Source organism: Palaemon carinicauda, chromosome 7, assembly GCF_036898095.1.
Source record: "Palaemon carinicauda isolate YSFRI2023 chromosome 7, ASM3689809v2, whole genome shotgun sequence".
NCBI lineage: Eukaryota > Metazoa > Arthropoda > Malacostraca > Decapoda > Palaemonidae > Palaemon > Palaemon carinicauda.
In genome coordinates, this window is record NC_090731.1 from 163,343,165 (window position 1) to 163,359,963 (window position 16,799).

Consider the following 16,799-nt stretch of genomic DNA (forward strand, 5'->3'; position numbering starts at 1 on the left):
ATTCAGTAAACTTTCAAAATATTCCGCCCATCTTTTCCTTGCCTCCTCTCCTTTTAACAACCTTCCATTTCCATCTTTCACTGTCTCTTCAATTCTTGAGCCAGCCTTCCTTACTCTCTTCAGTTCTTTCCAAAACTACTTCTTATTCTCTTCATATGAATGACTCAATCCCTGACCCCACCTCAGGTCAGCTGCCCTCTTTGCCTCACGTACCTTGCGCTTTACTTCCACATTTTTCTCTCTATATTTTTCATACTTCTCTACACTATTACTCTGCAGCCATTCTTCAAAAGCCCTCTTTTTTTTCTTCCAATTTTACCTTCACTCCTTCATTCCACCATTCACTGCCCTTACTCATGTTGCCTCCAACAACCTTCTTGCCACACACATTACTTGCAATCCCAACAAAATTTTCTTTAACTAACTTCCACTCCTCCTCTGAACTTTTATACAATTTACATATTAAATTGTATTCCTGGCCTGCAATGTCCAGAAAATTACGAATATAATTCGTAACTTTCCATATTTGTTTGTATTAACCGTGTATTTTGACTCAAAGGGAGTAAGTGGTAGTTTGATAGTTTTAGGTTGGTATTGAATTAGCTTGTTTTTAATTTTTAACCCACTTCCATTGGTTCCCTTATTACCTTGTTATAACTATACAAGCTGATATGGTTATGTACTGAAAGACAGAAGCAGAGACATCTCTCCGTCGGCAGTATGGCAGCAACTCCTCCTCTAAGCCTTCTGTAAAATTACTAATTTTCGTTTTCAAGTGTTTTTCGCAGATGTGTTTCTTCATCAATAATTATGCAGTGAGGAATATGTACAATATGTGGATGTTGTAAAACCTCCTTTGGACCACTGGATAGCTTCTTCGATTAGTTTGCCACGACCATGTGCCACGTCGAGACGTATGCAGTTCGGAAGTCCTCGTCCTCGAGTCATGACCAAGGGTTTACTTTGATGTATTCAGCATCGTTTTTTGTGATTGAGCCCAAGTGGAGTCCTAGCTTGATGTGTTGAAAAATTGGCTCCTTTATCTGCAACGTGCTCTTGTGGTGAACGTCGTCGTCACTTCCACTTATATGCCTCTCTGAACAATAACAGGTATGGGGTTCAACTGAAGGAAGCGGGTTTTAGTTCGATTCCTTGTTATTGCCAGTACTTTCATTTATATTTAAGTAAAGGTCTTGCTCAATCCTTAATTATTAAATAACTATTCTTGGTCTTTTTGAGTCAATTTATTCATATAAAATTTCCAGGTTATTTTGCGTCAAAGGTTGCATTATGAAGTTTATGAGTTTGGTAAATTTTATTTTGTGCAAAGCCCTGTAAAAGTTTTGCAGCTTAATTTTGAGTTATTCTGGGGAAATTTAATTTGACTTACTGTTTCCATGTCACTAATAGTGATATTGCTCATATTTTTAGGACAGAGTGGTTACGAGCTAAACATATTCACTGAATAGGACTTTCTTGCTTCGTCTACGTTTTGGATGATGTCCTTTCAACGACAGGAATTCCATTTGACTATAAAGCGGTCTAACATACGAATGTACTATTTGGCTTGCCACCTTCAGCGTGTTTGTCGTTAATTGTAAGGTGTTAATACTTATATTAATCTGTGTATTAAGGCTGTTTAAATTACTTTCCTAAGTATTGTTTAAGTGAATAAGTATACAAAAGTTTTAGTTCATGGCGACCGTGACAGGATTTTTAGCGAGAAGGTGGCAAGTGTTGACGGTCAGGTATAGCTCGTTGCCGGGGTTTCCAGAGATCCAGTAATTGTACTATAGTAGTTGTTAAACTCTCATAAATAGATCGCGAAATATCGTGTCGTCTTATATGGTGAGGTAATTAGCATATTGTAACGTGCTTGTTTTCGGTGAGATTTTAGTTATTTCTTGTGTGTCTATAATAAGGTGTTAATAATTATATTAATCTGTGTGTTAAGGCTGTTTAAATTACTTTCCTAAGTATTGTTTAAGTAAATAAGTATACAAAAGTTTAGTTCATGGGGTAGGGGGTAGTACTGGCTACCCCACTCACACACACACACACAATAGTGTGTGTTCTATCGTCACTTTTGATTGCAGGCAGAACTTGCAGGAGGATAGGTGATGGCAGGACAAATTTATATCATTACAAAAAATACAAACTACTTTAAATCTGTCATTTGTTCTGACACTAATGCAAACCCTTTGGCTATTAATTAGGGAAGACTCACCCTTAGGTGGGTGGAAGTCCTAATCAACTGGCTGGTTTTTGACCCCGGGTATTCCTGCATGCTAAACAAGATATTACCGAGGAATCACCGACACCTCGATAAACTTTCGTGTATTTGCATGTTTTAGCGGCCTGAGTAATCCGTGTGATTGTGTGATACTAGCAATGTGACTCGTCTAGGTAAGAATTCTCTGAAATCCTCTGACTTCTTTGACCATACCATATATGTTACCCAATTCCCACCTCGTAAAGGGGATATGGGGACATAACAAATATAAGTGCATATATTAGCGTACACAAAGGAAGTGGTTATACTTGCAGACAGTGGAGGCCAGCTTGTAACGTACCGTGGGTGCAGTGCCCAAAGAGAGGAAAAGATGAAAGAAAGAAAGAAGATGCCAGTCACTCTTATCATTCCTCCCAGACTTAATCCTGGGTAACGCTGCCCTCCACTGTCTGCTACCTTTCCATAAAGGAGCTCAAAGTGTTTAAACCACTTAATGTGTAGCCACCACAGGTCCGATTGAAATTGTTTCAAGTTCCTGTAGGTTACGTCTTGCAAGAAATGGGAGGTGAGGGTCATCTGACGCTTCATTACGACCACTGGAAGAACCTGCACCACAGTTTAGTTTTCTTGGTTTATGCCCTTAACACCGGGAGCTCTTGATTTTCTCGGTTGCGGAGGAGTCAGGATTCGAGCAGTCTATGACCTTGCGAATCCATGACAAGATTGTATTCTTTGCAACTCTCTTAACCTCCCCTGTACTGACAAACTTCCTTTCCATTCGGGGGGCAAGCTCCTGAAGTTCGTTAAACATAACACTTCATCGCCCATACTGGTCACAGAAGCAGTTGACCTAGATCATCGGTTATATCACGAAGACTCTAAATCTGGAAGGGCTCAAATCAGGGATCTGTTTCTGTCAGATTTCGGGTCTTGGGACACATTCAATGATGGAGTCGAGCATTACCTGTCCCTGACCCTTAGAATGGAGACGTCGACGTCGTAAGAAAGGGCGTCCGTTCCTTAATTCTCCTAGCCGAGGCCAGAGTGAGCAGTAAGGTAGTCTTAAGTGTCAGGTGAAGATCAGATATCTGACAGTGAGCCTCAGTGCTCCTTTCCAGGATCGCAGTACTCTAAATACAGTATGTTCCTTGCAGGCAGTCTAACTTCCCCTTAAGGACAGGTATGTTCAGGACTCCGTATGATAGACAATTCCAGGGGAGAGGAAAAAACCCTATTCTATCAAAGGCGAGGATCAAGGCAAAGTGGTACCCTTTGACCGTTGAACGAGAGAAATCTCCTCCCTGAGGTGTCAAAGGAACTGTTCTATCACTGGAGTAGTGGCGTCAAGAGTGGCGATACCCTTCCACTACCTACACCACAAAAGACTGCCCGCTTTGCCTGGTAAATGTTGGTTGATGATCCCCGGGAGTAACAAGACATCTTTTTCACAATAGGTTGTGCAAAGCCTCTCTTTGAGAGGAGATGCTGGATAACCTCCCTGTATGAAGTTGTAGCGCATTCTACAGCTTAAGGAAACCACCCCGTGTGGTTGTTTGAGAAGATCATGATGCGGAGAGGGACCCCCAACACTTATAAGAGCAGATGCAGAAGGTTTGAAAACTATTCTGCCACCTTGGAGCCAAGTGGGTCATCAACAAGCTTAGATGTCCTTCCTTGTTGAGTACTGTAACCTTCTTACAAGGCCAACCAGAGGGGGAGGGGGGACACGTCGACATCTATGCTGTCCATTGTCGTTGAAAAGGCCCTTGCCAAGTGCTTGAAAAAAGGTATTGACGAGATGTACATCGGAAACTTATTGATCAAAGATGTGGCGGACAGGTCTACTGTCGGTGAAACACACAAAGACAGAACTCGGTTGGGTACTTGATGATCAAAAGACCACTCATATTCAAGTAGCAGAGTCTCTTTGCGCATATTGTCCGCAAGAACATCTCTTGTCCGGTCAAGCATGGCTGAAGGGCGCCGAGTTGTCTTCATCCACCTTAGTATTTCCCCCAGCTAGTTAGCATAAATGCTGTTTGTTCATTAACACCATGGAGTGTCCCGAAAGGAGTTGGAACTGCAGGAGTGATGGAATTGCTGGAGGGCCAGGAACTGCCTTTATTCTAGGAGGTTCATGTGGCAACGTGGTTAGGATTCAGAGGTCGAGTGAGGCAACATGTGGGAGCCCCTCCCCCTTCTTTTGATGTGATTGCGAGAAGCATCAATTCTGGGGGGTGAGAGGGAAGATCCAACCCCGAGGAGGTTGGAATCTGATGCTCAAATGTTGATCCCCCAGCACTCCAAGGAAGACAGGTCTTATCAAATGGAGTAATCAATGTACTGGTAGTAATTTTTGTAGAAAGAAGGTGCTTACCTCCTCCTTCTGTCTCTCTAATCTATTCTCGGATTGATAGAATCTTAGCCTGATGTCTACGAGCATTCCTAGGTATACCAGATATGCGTTGGCCGCAGGGATGACTTCTTGAGATTTTACCACAACCTTCACATAGCGGTAAAACTCAAGAAGCCTGATTCGGTGCTGAAGAAAGGATGGCCCCGAGTCTGCCAGAAATAGCCAGTATTCCAAGTGTCTTAAAACAAAAGACATTTCTGCAAGTCTCAATTGACACTAGGGAGAACTATGTGAAAAACGGAGGAGGCACAACCAGGTCGCAAGACTAACCCTATACTGGTACTGCTGATTGCAAAGGATGAGTCTTAAATCCTTCATTGAAATGATTGAACTAGAATCTGGCAGTAAGCATCTCAATTCCACAGTTGCATGAAGTCCTCGGGTCTGACTGCTTTTCTGACCATGTCTACCCTCTCCATACTGAACGAGGTTTGTTGAACAAATTTGTTCAGGGAGGAGGGGTCGAACACGGCACTCCAGCTTTCAGGCACTTTTTCTCTATAAGAAAAAGTTGACTACAGAAGCTTGTTGACCCCATTGACGGAACGTGTCCTCCTATCATGGCCGGGAACAGGAGGTCACAAAGTGGCATTCCCTCTCCCGTGACCTTGTGATGTAATAATGTACTCACGCATTGATGACGTAGAGCCTGAGTTCGGATATCCGTGCGATCGCTCAGGTTTGCGTAGATTGTTGAGAAACTTGTCCTCGCACCAAGTGAATCAGTACAGTATTTGATGATGTGTATGCCTTTCTTGCCATACTTCCATATTACTCTGCCCCTGGAGTTACCTCAGTCACACGGTGAGGTTTGCAAAAAACTCTAGTTCGCGTAAGCCCTTGCAGAAGAGAGCTCTTCGTAACTTGGATTACCCGTTCATGAGCCACGGTCATGCGAGCGTTACTCGTCAGTATTCCCGCGGGAGTTTAGCGAGAAGTCCTGTACGATTCAGCATTGGGATTCGCTACAGGGACTGGACAAATCGTGCTGGTTGGACGAGTCATGGTTGAAGAAGAAATGATTCCTGGATACTCGGAGAAGGGATATCGCAGCTGCTCACAATCTATGTGCTACCTCGTCGTTCCATTCCGATGAGCCACACTCCAAGGAATTAGAGAAAGACATGGATGAAACCAAGACCGTTCTCGACGCCCCGCGAGGTGTAGATCACCCAGATAAAACCTAACTCACATGTGAAAAAGGTATTCCCCCTTGAAAAAGCTGGGCAATATTTCAGACTCCTTACTCCCTCTGCTGGCTGAGTTAACTTGGGTTGAGGGGAAGTGTCTCTTACCTTCTCATCAACGAGCAGTGCTCATGTTGAAAGTAGGCATCGAGTGCTGCTTACGACGATGGTACTGCTTCCGACATTATTGTGTCCTCCTCCTACTCCAGCATTAGGATGGATGAGGGAGACCCTGATAATTGGCTCGCGTCATCTAGTAGGATTCTTTGGTTATGCATCGTCTGCTCACATGTTGCCTTCAAAGTTGCGTCACTCATAAAAACTCCCACAGGAGTCTGGCAAGAGCTCCTGTGCAATTTCGTCGTCTGAACTGGAATAAGCAGCTGGTCAGACGAGTGAAGGTTAAAGATCGACGGTCTGCGACCCTCTCTGCCTGCTGAGACATCTCAGAATGAGGGAGTGCACCGTCGTCAACTCGCTGAGAAACCAGACCTAGGTAGGGCTCGGGGACAATGATGACCTCTCAGGGGAAGACCTAACCTCCAAACAGGAAAGAAATCCCCCTGAGAGGAGCAGGAACATGCTTCAGACTTTGCACTCCCTACGCTGGCTAAGTCATCTCAAAATGCGGGAGTGCGTCATTGTCAGCACTAAAAAGATCACTCAGAAGATCTAACCTGCGAATTGGTAAGGAATCCCCTGAGAGGAGCAGGAGCATGCTTCAGACTTGCATTTCCTTCGCCGGTTGAGTCATCTCAAAATGGAGTGCGTCGTCATCTACGATGATGAGACCAATCAGAAGTAATCCTAACCTGCAAATCTGAGCGGTATCCCCTGAGAGGAGCAGGAACATGCTTCAGACTTTGTACTTCCTCCACTGGCTGAGTCATCTCAGAACAGGAGATTGTGCTGTCATGAGCACTGAAGACAACTCAGGAGAAGGCCTACCCTGTGAATAGGAAAGGTATCACTTAAGAGGAGCAGGAATATGCTCCAGACTTTGCACACTCTCCACCAGCTGAGCCATCTCAGAATGATGGAGTGCAGCGCTGTCAGTGCAGAGGAGCAAGACCGAGGTTGAGCTCTGGGTCCACTGCAAGCGGCCTTCTCAAAGTGTCGGTGGTGTATCATCGGAAAAACCTCTCCTGAGGAGGAGGCCAGAGCCACTTTGCTAGGGGAAGCGGCGGAGTCCTCCAGTCCTAAGGGTTGTCCGGAGAAAAGAATGAAGAAAAGGTATCCTTGCCATTAAGGAAAAACCCCGAAGGAGACGCATCACTCTTCAACTTCCCCTACTCCGACTCCGAACAGCAACACTCACACCTGTAACTAGAGGAGTACTCGGTAGAGCGCAGACCTTGACCAAGTATTAATTAGCGTGGATTTTCATACACTCAAATATGAACCAAGTTTGAAGTGTCTGTGACAACGATATCCAAACTTATGGCTGATTACGCAACGTGAATTGTACATTTTGCTTGACTGTGACCTTTGACCTTGACCTTAAAAAATTTAATGATTTCCAGTTTCTACAAAAGTTAATCCCTGCAAGTTTCATTACTGTACTCAACAATTAAAATGGTGGCCAGGAAGCTGTTCATAAACAAACACACACACACACACACAAACAGGGGGTAAAATATAACATCCTTCCAACTTCGTTAGCGGAGGTAAATATAAAGTAACAAAAACAAAACGAACAAGTTAATCAAAACCCAGCCAACAAACGTTAAGCAGTAGGTAGAGAGAAACAATGACAACTTTCTACAGAGCCAAAAGCAAAAGTGACGATAGAACACAAGTGCGCGTGTGTGTGTGAGTGGGGTACCCTGTACTACCTACTAACCCGTTGGCTAACCAGTGGTGGGGTAGTTATACCTTGCTAAAAGTCTTGTGGCTAGTCTTCCAGCTTTGCCGAAAGTATATTACGTAATAAAGAGCGAAAGGGTTTGTACTAGTGTCAGAACAATTATGAGACTTAAGAGTGAAAAAATTATGCAAAAAATAATATGCAGTATCTGTCCCTTAGTATAAAAAAAGGAAAAAAATTGAATAAAAGAAAACTGAAAGGTTGTGCGCATACCTTACCTTAAGCAGTCATCATATGAATTTTCTTTTGCTTTAGGTTGGATGTTTCAAAAATATTTTTCAGCCATCTTGCAAGTGTTTTTCAGGTCAGCACAATTTCTTTTCTATCTCAAATCTTGCTCATGAGGAGAGAATAACTCATGGTTGAATATCTTACTTGTTGGTGATGAAGTGTACATTACTTTGTTTAGCCCATAGGGGAATACTGTAATTCAGAACCCCTGCATTGTTTGTTCAACTATTTGTTCATATGCCTGCAATTCTGAAAACGATTCTTATTAATTTTTCTTTTTATCATTCACTTTCTTAGCCACACCCCACCCTTTAGAGAATTATATTCACTGGAATGTTACTGAGCCCTTTCAAAATTCAATTTTGAGTCTTAATTGTGGTGATAATACTGCTGAACTCGCTCTCCTTTCTATCGTTATTCAGGTTTATTTTTCAACACCCTCCTGTCAGAACGCATTTGAATCCTTATATTGTTGAGGTTTTCAATTTCTAGAAGCCTTTTCTGAAATTCAAGAAAACATATGAGCAATAAGGCACACTGAATTTTAGTTTCAAAGTGCCAGAACACTTTGACAGTACAGTAATTTTATAAGTAGAACTAGGACTTTCAAAACTGAATCACTTCTACGTCTTATCATAACAATTAACCCATGAAAGTTTCACTACTCTTATGAGTACAATTGTGGCCAGGAAGTTGTTAACAAATAAACTTGCAAAAACATAACCCCCTCCCAACTTTGCTGGCAGAGGTAAATTTGGCCAAATCTAAAATTGGTTAGATAAATCAATTACTGTAATAACATAGCTTAATCTATGATCTTTAATATAAAATAAGATCATACTTTTTATACAGGTAATATCCTGTATAGCCTAGATGTTTGATCAAGGGTCGACTGCACTTCTGGGGTTAGTGGCTCTACAGCATAATTGCTGTTAAGAAAATCCAATTTAATTTTTTCATGTTGAACTGTGGATATGCAGTAAAAGTAAAAAAAAAAAAAAAAAAAACTGAAACCTGTTTGGCGCTTTGTTTCTCCTTTAATTACTAATTTTCCCTCTGCACTAAGGATTAAGTTTTAAATTCAAAAGTGAAGCCGTGTCATTTGACCGTTTTGGGTGCTCCAGTTTTGACTTGACATTTGTTTTCTATTGGAGTACAGTACTATAATTTTTATGTGCATTGTCTCAAACAGGTTATAGAATACAAGCCAGTATGAGCAATTGCTGAAAGAAAAAGTACGAATTCTTGCTACTGTAAGGTGACTTGGTGCTGTGGATTACCAATACCTATGGGCATTCTGCAACAAGTGTTCTCGTGTCAGATCTTTGATGCTGTGGAGTGCTAATGATATACGCAGACCTACAAAATGATGTTGTGGAACTTTCACATCTGTACGACTTCCTAGCTTTTGACAAATTATTTCCATGGACAGTTCCTAATATTGTACAAACTAATTTTATAAATAGAACTTACCTGGCAGTTATATATATATACTGTAGCTTAGTCTCTGACGTTCGGCAGAATTTTTCAAACATCGCGGCAACCGCCGTGTGGTGGTTGTGCGGTTAGGTGGTTAACAACCCTTACAGGGTGGTACTTGGAACCATTCCCGATTTCTGTTCCTCAGATCACCTCTGCCGGCCGGATCGACAACATTGTTGGTCCGCCATTAGAGTTTTTCGTTTCGCTTTCCCTGTGTCGCTGTACCGGACTTCTTTTTGGTGAAGTACAATGATTTGGGGATTTGGCAATCGTGTTTCTGTTTATTTTGATATTTTTTGGTTTTGTTGAATACAAGTGAGAAACCTCATTTTCGTCTATGTGCGAATGAGGAATGAAAGGTGAGGTTACCGAAAGTTTTGGTAGACCCTCACACGGTGTGTTTGGGTTGTAGGGGTTTTGATTGTGCACTGGATAATAGGTGCAGAGAATGTGAGATTTTGAATGAGAAAGATTGGTTAGCTATGAAGCGCTATGAGCGCAAATTAGAGCTAGATAAAGTAAGGAGAGCTTCTAGATCTAAATCTAAGTCTGCTAGTGAACCTAGTCTAGATATTTCCATTGAACATTTAATTAATTCCTCTTTGGAAGTCGATCCTTCCCCTGAGGTAGTAACTTCTGCCCCTTCTACAGGATCTGTATCTGCGGATGACCCTCGGTACGCCAGGATGGCGGCTGAGTTGAAGGCTATTAAAGATCAACTTGCGGCCTTAAAAGGTAAGAGTGAGAGTGAAGTTAGTGCTTGTGAAAGTGCAGTGGAGGTGGCGACTGATCGAACCTGTCATTACCCTAGGTCTAGACCTCTACCAAGCTCCCAGGACCAAGGGAGAAGGTACGTCGACGACCGAAAGGGGGTAGAGGTATGTATCCTTGGTCAGCCATCGCCTCGGACAGTCCTGTTGCTTTTTCCCAGGCTGCTCTTGACCGCCACGGAAAAGGTGTGTCGGATGTGATGGTGTGTTCCCTGAATCCCTCTCCCAGACGCAAATGGCAGTATGAGGCTTCGAGACCGACTAAGAGGAGGTGGAACCGAAATGAAAAGTATCGTTCTCACTCTCCCGGTTCTAGTAGCCACGAACCTTGTCCTTCGGAGGACGGTTTGGATACCATTCCTGTGAAGAGGACGAAACCAAGGGACGAAAGTCAAGAAAGACCAGCTAAAGATCCTTCTCCTTCTACCAGCGCTACTCGACAGCCGTCTCCTTTGGAACCGCAGGATCCAGCATAAGTCGCTAAATTGTTTATGACTGTTATGCAGGAGCAACTTTTCTCTTTAGAGCAAGCTTTTAGCCGCCCTCCCTCCCAGTCGGACAGACTCAAGGACGACTCGTTACTGGTCAAGAAGTCAGCCTCTAAGAGGGAACGGAGTTCCTCTCCAAGATAACCTCTGAGCGCTTCGTCAAAGGCACGTCACCGCACTTCTTCCTCATCTGCTCACCTCCAGGACTCTAGCGCTACGCGACGTCAGGACGATTAAGTCTCTCGCTCTCGGCGCCAAGACGATTCTGCCTCTCGCTCTCGGTGCCAGAATGATTCCGGCCTGCTCCACCAGGACGATACCGCTTCTCGTCATCAGGATGATTGCAGCTCTCGGCGCAAGGACGCTTCCTTCTCTAAGCACCAGGACGCATTCGCCTACCATCTCAAGGACTCTTCAAGCGCTCGGCGCCAGGACGCTTCCGACTCGCTGCGCCAGGACGCAAGCGGTTCTTGGTGTCAGGCTGCTTGCAGCCCTCTTCTTCAGAACGCATCCTACGATTTTCCTCTTTCGGATTCAGGTGAACCTTCTACCCAAACGAAAGCTGTAGTAGAGGTGGGACAGGATCTTGATGATGTCTCGGAGGACGAAGACATGCCTGCGGACGCGGCTGGCGACTACAAGGTTCTCTCTCGCTCCCTCCTTGAGCTGTATGGGGAGGAGTTTCAACCTTCTGCCCCTCGTTCTCCTCAATCACAATTTAGCAGGAAGGCGGCCAAGAAACAGTCGGCCTTCATCAAGATGAAGCTCTCTATTTCTGCTAAGAAGGCTCTCGCTAAAGTGGACGAATGGATGAAGGAGCGTAGACAAGCGGTTAAGACCACCTTTTCTTTTCCACCAGCTCGTCTTGCTTCTAAGGCTGTCATGTGGTACGAGACTGGAGAACCTCTGGGTCTGGGAGTTCCTGCCTCCTTCCAGGGTGACTTCTCTGGTATTGTGGGCTCTGCCAGGAGGCATGCCCTTAACTCGGCGAAGGTTATGTGGTCAATGTCTGAACTTGATCACTTCGTCAAAGGGATTTTTAGAGCGTTTGAGGTTTTTAGTTTTTTGGACTGGTCGCTAGGAACTCTGGCCAGGAAGACAGAGCAAATGGAGGGAACACAAGACCTGACGAGTATCATGTCATGCATGGATAAAGCTCTAAGGGATGGATCTAATGAGATGGCTTCCCTTTTTTCGGCAGGAGTCTTGAAGAAGAGAGCCCTGTTATGTTCCTTTGCTTCGAGATCTGTGACTGTTGCACAGAAGTCTGAACTCCTTTACGCCCCCCTTTCACAACATTTCTTTCCTGAGGCCCTTGTCAGAGATATTATGCTTTCTCTTGCACAAAAGGCCACTCAAGACCTCTTATCGCGCTCGGCTTGGAAACCTTTGCCAGTCTCTTCTTCGGCTCTGAAGAGGGAGGAGAGAAAATTCCAACAGCCCTTTCGAGGTAGGGCTCCTTCAAGATCAGACTTCAGAGGAAGAAGGCAGGAGTCAGGAGGAAGGACGAATAGAGTTTCGTTTAGGTCCCGTTCCAAGAAATAAAGTACAAGTCCTCCAGACAACAATAGGGGCAAGACTGTCACTTTTCTGGCAGGCTTGGAAGAAAAGAGGGGCGGACACCTGGTTCCTCTCGGTAATCAAGGAAGGATACAAGATTCCCCTTTTGAAGAAGCCTTCTATTTCAAATACTCCACTAGCCTTAATGGCTCGGTACGCAGATGCAGTGAAACAAAAGGCCCTTCTGGATCTGGTCGACCAGATGCTGGACAAGGGAGCGATAGAACCAGTTCTGGATCTATCCTCCCCAGGCTTCTACAATCGCCTGTTTCTGGTACCTAAGAACTTGGGTGAATGGAGACCCGTCCTGGATGTCAGCTTGCTGAACGTATTAGTCGAAAAGACAAAATTTACCATGGAGACGACTCAGTCTGTGCTGGCAGCAGTATGTCAGGGGGACTGGATGGTGTCTCTTGATTTACAGGACGCTTATTTTCACGTCCCCATCCATCCAACTTCAAGGAAATACCTGATATTTATGATCCAGGGCAAGTGCTTCCAGTTCAAGGCACTTTGCTTTGGTCTCAGCATTGCTCCTCAAGTCTTCACCAGGGTAATGGCGAACGTGGCAGGCTGGCTGCATCAAGAGGGGATAAGGGTATCCTTTTATCTGGACGACTGGTTGATACGATCATGGTCGAAAGAGAAATGTCTTGAAGACCTACAAAAGACGTTCATGATGGTTTAAGAACTGGGTCTCGTCATCAACAGGGAGAAATCTCAGACCGAGCCGAATCAGACTATTCTCTATTTGGGGATAGTTCTGAATTCAGTTCTTTTTCGGGCTTCTCCCTCCCAGGAGAGGCAGACCAAGTGCCTCAAGAAGGTCCGAGAATTCTTGAAGAAACAGAAGTGCTCAGTGAGGGAGTGGACGAGTTTGCTGGGAACTCTCTCCTCGCTCGAACAGTTTGTCTCTTTGGGGAGGCTACACCTCAGACCTCTTCAACACTTCCTATCAAAGGTGTGGAACAGGAAGACACAGGAAGATTCCTTTTCCTTCCCCATTCGAGCAGAAGTCAAGGATCATCTAATCTGGTGACTGGATCCAGCTTGTTAGGAGAAGGGATCTCCCTGTACAAGAAGAACCCAGACCTAGTGTTGTTCTCAGACGCGTCGGAGTCAGGATGGGGAGCAACACTAGGAAGCAAGGAGGTCTCAGGCTCTTGGGAAAAAAGAGTCAGATTGGGTGGCACATCAACAGAAAAGAGTTGATGGCCATTCCGTTAGGGCTAAAAGCCTTCAAAGACTCGGTGTCAGGGAAGATAGCGGAGGTCAACTCGGACAACACCGTGGCTCTAGCTTACATCAGGAAGCAAGGGAGGACTCACTCTCTGTCTCTGTTCGAAGCAGCAAGGGAGCTCCTTCTATGGTCAAAGGAAAACAAGATAGAACTGTTAACAAGATTTGTACAGGGACAGAGGAATGTAAGAGCAGATATGCTCAGCAGGAAAGGGCAAGTTCTTCCCACAGAATGGACCCTCAACCAGCAAGTCTGTCAGAGTCTCTGGAAGTTGTGGGGGAGACCTTTAATAGACCTTTTCGCCTCCAACCAGAACAAGAGGATCCCCAACTACTGCTCCCTCGTCCCGGACAAGGAGGCAATAGCGGTAGATGCCTTTTTGATGGATTGGACGGGGATGGACACATATGCGTTTCCCCCGTTCAAGATCATCAATCTGGTTGTCAGGAAATTCGCTCTCCTCGAATCGGGACGAATGATCCTAGTAGCTCCATTCTGGCCAACAAGAGAATGGTTCACAGAAGTGGTGGACATGTTGGTAAACTTCCCAAGAACCCTTCCTGCAAGTCCAAAGCTTCTCAAACCACCCCACTTCGAGAGGTATCATCAAAACCCCCTCGCTTTTAAATTGACTGCCTTCAGACTATCGAGAAGCTTGTCAGAGCGAGAGGATTTTCAGCGCAAGCTGCAAAAGCTATCGCCAGAGCGAGGGGCGTCTCTTCACAAAGGGTCTACCAATCCAAGTGGGAGACTTTTAGAGCTTGGTGTAGGCAGCACAAAATTTCCTCAACCACTACCTCTGCGAGTCAAATTGCAGATTTTTTGTTATCCCTCAGACAGGATGCTAAACTGGCAGTATCCACGATTAAGGGATATAGAAGTATGCTCTCAGCTGTCTGTAGGCATAGAGGCTTAGATTTGTCTTAAAAAAAAGACTTGCAAGACCTCGTGAAGTCTTTTGAGACAACTAAGCAGGTCCAGTTAAGGCCCCCATCTTGGAACCTGGATGTGGTTCTGAAGTTTCTTTGCACCAAGAAGTTCGAACCCATCTCACAAGCTTCTCTTAGAGATGCGACGAAGAAAACCCTCTTCCTGATGGCTCTAGCCACAGCTAAAAGGGTCAGCGAGGTTCATGCTATTGAAAAACAAGTGGGATTCAATCAGAATGGAGCGGTTTGTGCTTTAAGGATTGACTTCCTCGCCAAGAACGAGAATCCATCAAAACCCTGGCCGAGAACTTTTGAGGTCCCTAACCTCACTAATCTAGTGGGTCAAGAGCAGGAGAGGCTCCTCCGTCCAGTTAGAGCCCTTAAAGCTTATTTATCTCACACTAAGAATGTGAGAGGCGCATCTAACTCCTTATGGTGCTCAGTGAAAGATCCGCTAAAACCCCTTTCAAAAAACGCCTTCTCTTTTTTCCTGAGGGAGACTATAAGAGAAGCTCACCTCTTGTGTGAGGAAGAACACTTCGGCCTTTTGAAAGTACGGGCTCACGAAGTGAAAGCTATTGCTACTTCGCTGGCATATCGTAAGAATATGTCAGTTAGGCAAATTATGGATGCAACGTTCTGGAGAAGCAACTCTGTGTTCGCCTCTCATTACCTCAGAGAGGTAAGAGTGGATTATGAAAGGTGTTGTACCTTGGGCCCATACGTAGCTATGGCTTCTGTATTAGGCAAAGGAGTTACTACCTCCCCTTAACCTTAGCTTTTGTATACCTGTGTGGGGGTTGGTGTTTTTTTATGGTTGTCTGAGGACGTCGACTTGTGGTACAGTACCCTCAGTCTAGATAGATAGTTTATACTGTATCTATTCTGCAAGGTTAGGTGGTTAGTTTTAGTAAGGTTGCAGTTTTTAATATAAGGGACAAAGGTAGTTCTGAAGTCTAGTCAAGTTGTTGGTCTCACCCCCGTTGACAGACTCGATTGAGTTGTTTTCAGCATGACAGGTCCACTCCTGGCTGACACTCCTAAGGGAAAGCGACTCAAGAGGCAGGAACCTTTGAAGTCAGCTACCTTAGCAGGTAAGGAATCAAAGTGTTTTTTCTCCTACAACTTTTTTGTTGTTTCCCCAACGATGTTTACTGTCTGTAACCCTCCTCCAAATGTGTGAATCAGCTATATATATATATATATATATATATATATATATATATATATATATATATATATATATATATATATATATTATATATATATATATATATATATATATATATATATATATATATATATATATATATATATATATATATATATATATATATATATATATATATATATATATATATATATATATATATATATATAATATTTATATATATATATATATATATATATATATATATATATATATATATATATATATATATATATATATATATATATATATATATATATATATATAGTATATATATATATATATATATATATATATATATATATATATATATATATATATATATATATATATATATATATATATATATATATATATATATATATATATATATATATATATATATATATATATATATATATATATATATATATATATATATATATATATATATATATATATATAATATATATATATATATATATATATATATATATATATATATATATATATATATATATATATATATATATATATATATATATATATATATATATATATATATATATATATATATATATATATATATATATATATATATATATATATATATATATATATATATATATATATATATATATATATATATATATATATATATATATATATATATATATATATATATATATATATATATATATATATATATATATATATATATATATATATATATATATATATATATATATATATATATATATATATATATATATATATATATATATATATATATATATATATATATATATATATATATATATATATATATATATATATATATATATATATATATATATATATATATATTATATATATATATATATATATATATATATATATATATATATATATATATATATATATATATATATATATATATATATATATATATATATATATATATATATATATATATATATATATATATATATATATATATATATATATATATATATATATATATATATATATATATATAATATATATATATATATATATATATATATATATATATATATATATATATATATATATATATATATATATATATATATATATATATATATATATATATATATATATATATATATATATATATATATATATATATATATATATATATATATATATATATATATATATTATA

The 16,799-nt window shown here is 41.4% G+C and overlaps 1 long non-coding RNA gene across 2 annotated transcripts in view; it reads right to left on the minus strand.

Annotated features, from left to right (window-relative positions):
• The window catches only part of LOC137644118 (uncharacterized), a 98,758-nt gene that overhangs the window by 41,282 nt on the left and 40,677 nt on the right, over nucleotides 1-16,799 (minus strand). For both annotated transcript variants that reach the window (XR_011045135.1, XR_011045134.1), the window contains exon 3: nucleotides 7,922-8,435. This is a non-coding gene — a long non-coding RNA (uncharacterized lncRNA). The remainder of the gene's footprint in view (nucleotides 1-7,921; nucleotides 8,436-16,799) is intronic.